We start from the raw sequence: 8,789 nt of genomic DNA, 5'->3' as shown, positions 1-8,789 counted from the left end.
CCATCGCTTGTTTTCCCTCTCCCACTTTGAATGGTACAAGTGACAAAAGGCCTCCCACACACAGTAGCTGGTGCAGTGTGATCACTGCACGCTGAGACACAGGGAAGTGTCAGCACTAATCTCCTTTAAAATGGCTCTCTTGTCTTACATCCGATGCTCACAGCATATCCTCAACACTGTAATTGTGTCAACTCGATGCGACTTGCCGTCCCACTTTTGCACCACTTTTGTTTCATACAGCGCGCCACTGAAGTTATGATACATTGCACTTGACTGAGGAGTTGGAAATCAGTGAAATGTTTTTTCTTTTTACCTGCTATTCTCAGTCACGTCTTGTGCTTTCTAACCTCCCATCACAAAAACAAGTAATAAGAAGTAATATGCAGTACAAAAACACAATCTGCTCCCACTCTCAGCCTTGGAATAAAGCCAACTTGTTAGGTGTACACAGGTAAAGTGATTGCGACTGTCGAATTTCACTTTTTTACTTTAATTTGATTAAAGTTAAGTTTTACATTCAGGTCTGCACAAGTACTTCACTCATGTCAATGTTACCTAAATTAAATGGCAAGTGAACATGCTATTCTTAAACCTATGCTTAATATTTATAAGGTGGAGGACGAACTACAGTATGTTTAGATTTTGTATTATAATCAGATTCTGATTACGTTTACGGGTGAAATCAAATGTGTTAATATGACATTTTGTCTTTTCAATGTTTTTCTCTATGTCCCCTTGGCCTCTCAGTGTCAGCCTCTTACACATAGCATTTGATTAAGTTGGCCACGTAGACAAAGTGGAAAAGATCTCCCACATTGACTGTGTGCTCTGTGTTATCACATGGAGGGGTCAGGGTCAGCTCAATAGCATCGCCTCTCGTTGACGAATAAGGCTGTAAAGGGAGTAGACAACGCAAGCCACTCCATTAATTCTCTGTTAACAAAGGTCCGGAGATGCAGCCGTTTGGCATTTGTGAAAGACGTGTGTTACTGTGGAATGTTCTACTCCTCTTCCCGTAGCAGCGAGCGTGGTTTGCTGTGTCTGCAGTGTTCTGTAAATATGAGAGAAGGCCCACAGCTGAGGTAGTTTTCCCAAGGTCACAGCCCGTGATGATGAGGAGCAGAGCTGACTTGATGCATCTGGACTTCATTATAGGAGACTGGAACATGCATCGCTATCATTCATGCTATCTGCTGAGGGAGATGGAAGACAGCCGCAGAATCCAACTTAGGAGGGGTTGTCTTCCATCTTTCCTCGTGTTTTGGGGGGTTCGCCTTCTATCTCCCTCTTGTTTTCCTCTTTTGTTATTCCACTAACTTTGTCTTTATCTCTTCGTCTGCCTCTGAAGTGCTGTGTGTTTATGCAAAATCCACGTTTGGCATACTTGTCGAGACTGAAGCGAAGATTGAAGTGCTCGTCAGTGCTTTAACTTCAAGTCTGCCTTACTTGGATGATCTCCCCCTCCTTTTCCCCCCCTTTTTCACTTTGCTAAGAAAGTTTCCTCTTCCTCTCCCATGCCTCGCTGATGCCCCGGAAAAGTCAGAGCGAAGTCAGAGCTCTCCCCGTCTCGCCCCCAGGACAGAGAGCGCCTAGCCACATGCCTCGTAGGCTCGCCAGGAGCTCAGCGCCTCTGAACTGACTGATTGCCACTCAGAAAGAAAAACTCCCACACTGGTTGCCGTTGTGCCATTTGCTGCCGTGCGTGCAAACATGGCGCACATCAAAGGATTAACTCACTTTACCCCCCAACCTCATCAAGCCATACACCCCATTTCCCGAATGCCCCCCCACGCGCTTCTCCTCCCTATACCAGCCTGCCTCTCTCTTTGCCCATTGTACAATTTGCAGATGAAATCAAACAGACTAATGTTCATTGGTGTGTCAGAAGCGGTGCACTGGACTGTGTGGCTAAGAGGGAAAATCAATACAGCCCTAAGTGGGAGATCAAACTCAATATGTAGGTTTGTATTGAGCCCTAGTGTCTTCATTAATATCTATCATTCATACCAATGCAACAACAGGGATCCATTATTGATATCTGCCAGCTGAAGTTGCATCACCTTGAGAGTTCCGAAGGTGAAAAACAACATAGCACAACTGGGTATTTTTTTAATTTATTTATTTATTTCTGTTTCCCTCTAGTGAGATGTCACTTCAAAAACAACCTGACCAAGAAGCGTTATTATGCTGAGAGAATGTCAGCCAGTTACAATAGGCTGCTTAATGAGGTAGTGTGGCAAACTTTCAGGCAGGCCATATTATGAATTATTTGTCATTGGCTCTCTGTGAGTGTGTGTGTGCGTGTGTCTTTGGAAAGGGCCCGGTGTAAAGCGGGATGAAGGCAGGCCTTGATGGAGAGATGTGGCACTAGCCTGGGGGCTCGCTCCACTGTGAGGGTAGTTAGCTCGCTGCACACCGCCATCATTAGGGACTCGGGCACTTGTGCTGGGAAGGTGACACACAAGCCTACATGCAGACAGCAGCACATACACAGAACACCTGTATATATGCTGCACCTCTCCTCTCCTTTAGTTCTGGCCTCACACCTGCTCTCAGTGAGACAGTTGCCACATTAATCATTATTTAGAGATGCAGTGAATAGGGTTGTTAATCAGCACCGGTGACCTAATGGTGACTTAAGGACGTTTCTGGTTTTTGCAAATATATTTGCAGGCCCGTCTGCATGTCTAGTCTTAGCTGTGCTGAGCTGGCAATATCGGCCGCTTAAAGAAGTCGATTACATCTGCAGTTCCTGATATTGTTACCGCTTGGGGGCAGTGGAAACAAGCCTTCAACACAATCTTGACATAGTATGACCTTTAAACAGTTCTCAATTACACATTGAATGGAGATAGAGCAACATTTGCATTCATTTGGAGTTGGGCCACCTGATGAATGTTGTAAAATAGTCAATCTAGTTTATACTCTACTCTTTATACTATGTATGCTCTACACCAGTTGACAGTTTACTGGATTATTTATTCTATTTATGTATTTTATTATCATTAACATAATTTCCCACAAGTCGATGTATTAATTGTTTTGTTCAATTAATAGATTCACAATGGTTTATAACACAAGAGACAAGCAGTAAGTTGTCTAATTTCAGAAGTGATGTTCAGCAAATATTGGGCAATTTTGTTAAATGAATGACAATTATTTAAATATATATATATCAATGCGGATTCCGTCCTGGTCGTGGAACGATGGATCAGCTTTTTACTCTCGCAAGGATCCTGGAAGGGGCCTGGGATTACGCTTATCCGGTCTACATGTGTTTTGTGGACTTGGAGAAGGCGTATGACCGAGTTCCCAGAGTTATTGCAACGCACTCAAGTTCCTGATCATTGCAACGTCCTCAAGTGCCTGTCTTTCGCATCGTGCGCTTGTTCCTATCAGGGCCAGTGCGCATCTGAGTCGGACGCGCTCCGAACTATTGGGAGACGCACGCCAAGTCTCCACCTGCTGTCTTCCGACCAGATTCCGGGGTCGCTCAGTATTGAAACATGCTGCGCTTAAGGAAGGGTGAGAGAAATAACTTTTAAAGGTCACATGTCATGCTTTTTCCCATCCCCTTGTGTGTTATGAAGGTTTTTATGCATGTAAATGGTGTGCAGAGTCAAAACCCTCAAAGTACACCCTGTAGCGAATAAAACTCTAACAAAACGCCTCGTTGGTGAAACGTTATCATCCATTTGATTCTTCCGGGGACATGTCATGTCATGTCATGTCGTACCCGGAACGAAATGGACCAATCCGTGGAGCCGTTACGTTACGTCCGCGGAGCCGTTACGTCCGCGGAGCCGTTACGTTAAGCCCCCGCTGATTGGTCCAAATTGACCAATCCACGGACTTCCTCACACACTCAGTGCATGCAGCTCTGCTGATTTCTCCTCCCTGGCTGCAGGCTGATAACAGACAGTTGGGATCGCGGCGAAATTCTCTCTGCAGACCCATTCTCACAGTGTTTATCAACCTTTTTCTTACTCAATATCAAGCCACACTTATTGTTTTTACTTTGGCTGTGACTTTGTGTGTGCTCAGGGTGAGTATGGCTGTGTTTCGCTGTGTATCGCTAAACAAGGAAATCACACCTCCACGGAGCTCAGCGCGAATCACAACGTCCCGACTGGTCCCGACCAATCGGAGCACACTGTGCTCACAGGGAGGGGGCAAGAGCTGCAACGAGCCGTTTAGTGGAGAGAGTGAATACACATACTTTGCTGTATGCGAAACCAATGTGAGTTTGGAAAATTGCACAGCATACATTTATTCTAATAGACCTCAACAATGGAGTTATGATCAGTGGAAATGGCCATGACATGGGACCTTTAACTCCTCTCGGTCTGAGGTGTTCCTGACCGAGAGCGGACCCATAACTATTTTAATTCGGGCCATGTGTTGGCAGGCTGTCACTGGTTAAATGAACAAGGAGAGTATGGGGTGCAAATAGTGCCACTCGTTGTCATTTACCCACCAGTGCCAGTGACTGTTCCATTTTACTCCTTAGCGGCCAGTGAGTGGGAGAGCATGTTCATTGTGTGATGTGTGTAGTGCTTTCTTTAAATAGACATGTCATGTGTGTAGTGACTCCCTGATAGAAGTGTCATGTGTGTAGTGATTCCCTAATATAAGTGCCATGTGTTTGCGTTATTTGCATGCTTTTGATATTTTACTGTTAGTTGTACCATTGATAGTCCCTCTGGCCAGCAGGGGGTGGGGTAGAGCAGTAACAGCCTGAATGACGGGGTGGTCTATAGGCACTGCATTACTTGGCCTTGTGATACATTTCCATGTGATATGGTCCCTTACTATTAACTTAATTTATAATAAAGATTATTGTGTTACCTGATATCTGCCTGCTCCTCGTGTGTGTGGGTTAATTGGGGGATTAAAAGAACTGGGTGCCAGCAAGTGGGCCATTACATAGAGGGCTCACTCGCGACACCTTAAATGTTGGCGTTGTCGGCAGGATCTCCCTTACACACACGGTCAGCATGTCGGTAGAGGGTAGCGAGGGAGTCGCTGGCGCTGTTAATCCAGCTCCCAATGTTGTAAATCACATTATGTTACCTTGGTACATGGGGGGGCCATGGCTTCCTATGTTTGAAGGGAAAACCTGAGAGAAGGTGGGGGAATGGCGGGCAAAAATTGAAATGTTTGTACGGGCTCAGGGTCTTTTGAACGAACAAATAGTTGACTTTATCTTAAGTGCTCTGGGTGGTGAAGCTAAACGGGAAATTTTACTATTACCCCTTAGTGAGCGGGACACTGGAAAAAAATATTAGATTGTCTGACTTCATTGTATGCGGGAAGTCAGTCACTGGCAACACTGAGGGCTCAGTTATATGAATGCAGGCAGGTCGCAGAGGAGGGAATAGGAACTTTCATTCTACGTTTTCGTGAGCCCTATCACAAGTGGCAAGCGAGGGAACCACCAGCTGAGGACATTGAAGATGAGCTTCTAAGGACACAGTTCATCAGGGAACTACAAGAAAGCCTGGTGAAACAAGAATTGAAACGACTTCTTCGTCGCACGCCGGGAATGACTTTTCCTACTATCTGCACCGAGGCCAAAGCGCTTGAAAGGGAGCAGGCTAAAGATGGAACTGAGACATGGGCCTGTCGCACTTATGCCCCCAGGCCTCCACAAACCCAACCACCTGCCACGCCTTCATGTTCCTTAGTACCCCCACCTACCCAGGACAGCCAGGCATTATGGGACTCCCTGCGGGCAGAGCTCCAACAGGGCCTTAAAGACCAGATGTTAACACTGGGCAAGTCTCTCATGGAAGAGATGCGTTGTCAAATTGCTAACCTCTCTCTGGGGCCTGTTGACTCAACTGTACAGAGGCAAAACCCACAAGCAGGGCCCGCATTTCAGCCTCGTCAACCACTCCCGGGCACAGCCAGGACTCAGTTCCAGTGGGACCCCCAAGGTCGGCCAATCTGTTTAGAGTGTGGGCAGGCGGGTCACACCCGCCGGTTCTATTCCAGACGACGCTCTGGACCTTCGGATTTTTAGTCTCCTCGGTCGCTGCCGGGCAAGCGGGCGAGGAGGGGACCCAGACCACACCCCCAACAAAGCCTGCATTGATTGGTACCTGCCCAGAGGTGGATGTAATTATAAGTGGTGAAAATATTCCTTGTATATTGGACACTGGTTCGCAAGTCACTTTATTCAGTTATTCTCTGTTTCAGGAGAAGTTTGGGAAAAGATTGGTCTGAGGAGACATCCCCTGGCTCACTCTGAAGGCTGCAAATGGGCTTCACATCCCTACATTGGATATGCGCTTTTGGACTTTGAGATCAATGGGGTGAAGGTAATGGGGAAGGGTGTGGTGGTGGTTGAAGATCCTGCCGACAACGCCAACATTTAAGGTGTCGCGAGTGAGCCCACTATGTAATGGCCCACTTGCTGGCACCCAGTTCTTTTAATCCCCCAATTAACCCACACACACGAGGAGCAGGCAGATATCAGGTCAACACAATAATCTTTATTATAAATTAAGTTAATAGTAAGGGACCATATCAGCCAAGCTTCTCACATGGAAATGTATCACAAGGCCAAGTAATGCAGTGCCTATAGACCACCCCGTCATTCAGGCTGTTACTGCTCTACCCCACCCCCTGCTGGTACAACTAACAGTACAATATCACAAAGCATGCAAATAACGCAAACACGTGGCACTTCTATTAGGGAATCACTACACACATGACACTTCTATCAGGGAGTCACTACACACATGACACGTCTATTTAAAGAAAGCACTACACACATCACACAATGTACATGCTCTCCCACTCACTGGCCGCTAAGGAGTAAAATGGAACAGTCACTAGCACTGGTGGGCAAATGACAACGAGTGGCACTATTTGCACCCCATACTCTCCTTGTTCATTTAACCAGTGACAGCCTGCCAAGACATGGCCCGAATTAAAATAGTTATGGGTCCTCTCTCGGTCAGGAACACCTCAGACCGAGAGGAGTTAAAAGTTATTTCTCTCACTCTTCCTTAAGCGCAGCGTGTTTCAATACTGAGCGACATGGCCGTATCTACCATTGAGGTCACCGAGGTCCGGACCTCGGTAATATTTTTTCGAGTTGTGTATATAACAAAACTTGTTAAATAATTGCACTAAACCGGGTTGTTTGTAGTACTTCCATTTACTGACGATGGGGGCGCTGCATAACTACGTAGCCTCGATTAAAGCAAACAGAAGAAGACGACATGTATCAACTCAACAAACCTCCGCAGCCCGGACTTGAACCGGAGCAGCGAAGGAGTGATGAGGTATCTAGAGATCTGAGTCCAGCGGGCTGCTTGTGTTTCTGTTCATCAGGACATCATATGACCAGCAGATCCTGTGTGAACGCTCTACGTTAGTCTGTGGACGTCCGACAACATGCACACTAACTTATATTGCAGCAGCTATAGTATAGGCTATACTTTGGGTTAAATTGCATGAATAAACTAGCTAGAGAGCTATAGTTAATTACATTCATCCAATGTCAGAAGGATTACCTTTTTAACAAACGTTGTAATGCTTTTCTTTCATTTCAATTTGAATAAAACATTGAAGATATAACATTGTATTGTTTTCTTTTTACACTGACTCAGATATAATGAAAAGACTACGTCAGTCGAAGCTCAGCTTTGGTAAGGAAGAGACAGGACAGGCAGAGAGAGAGAGAGAGAAAGTGTGGTGTCTAGACAGTTGTGTTAAGTTAATTTATTTAGTTCAGTCCTTTTGTCTTTTGCCTTGTCTTGTGATTTCCTGTTTTATTTTGTAATAACCTTTCCCTCTCGTTTCAGAGCATTCCTGCCCTGGTGTGTTTTTCCCACCAGTGTGATTGTCAGCCCCTCCCTTAATTGTTGCCACCTGTGTCCCCTTACCTAGTGTGTATATATAGTCTGCGTCTCCCTTTGTCTTGTGTCAGTTCGTCTTGTCTCGTCAAGCCTGCCAGTCATCCCTTGATCGTGTGAAGTATATTTTTGATAGTCATGTAGATGTTTTTTTGGTTTAGAGTTTTTGATCCTCCAAGTGAGCGTTTTGTGTTTTGACCTTAATTAAAAGACCTTGTTAATTCTGATCTGTTTCTGGTGTTGTGCATTTGGGTCCTGAGCCTCGTGACATTCTTAACAGAAAGTGATGGAAGTCAGGGAGGAACTGCAGGTACAGTCACACAAAAGAATGTAGGCTTAATAACCCCATCTATCTATCTATGTATCTATATATAACAATAGTCTTCATTTACAATAAGCATAATTTTTAAACAACATACATCTATTGCAGTTATGATGTCATAATAACATACAATTGTATAAAACACCATTTGCTTACATCTTGTTCTCTTTTGAGAATCAAACAAAACAGATGTAAATAAAAAAAAGAATGCAAACAAACGAGTGAAATTAACTAAATTGCTGAATTGCTTTTAATTCACTGGCAGGAGCGACAAGTGAGGAGGAGCAAAAAGTGAACAACGAGGGAGAGATTGAACAAAGAGAAAGAGGAGAGAGAGAGAGAGTAATGAACAGGAAGAAGACAGAGAGACTCAAGAAGATGGAAGAGAGGCTGCTGGTTATGGAAAGGAGAGAGACATGGAAAATGAATGTTGACAATGTTTTGTGATCATTTTAGCCTCTTCTGCATGTCCAGATCATTAATAGTAACAATCAACTGATTCTTATGTATTACACTTTCAAAAATAATGATAGGGGTGCAACAACTAATCGACTTAATCGATTACCAAATGAGTTGCCTACTAATTCAGTCGTCGATTC

The sequence above is a fragment of the Pseudochaenichthys georgianus genome, chromosome 19 (assembly GCF_902827115.2).
Source record: "Pseudochaenichthys georgianus chromosome 19, fPseGeo1.2, whole genome shotgun sequence".
Lineage (NCBI taxonomy): Eukaryota > Metazoa > Chordata > Actinopteri > Perciformes > Channichthyidae > Pseudochaenichthys > Pseudochaenichthys georgianus.
The sequence above is the reverse complement of the archived record's forward strand: the minus strand, read 5'-3'. Positions refer to the sequence as shown.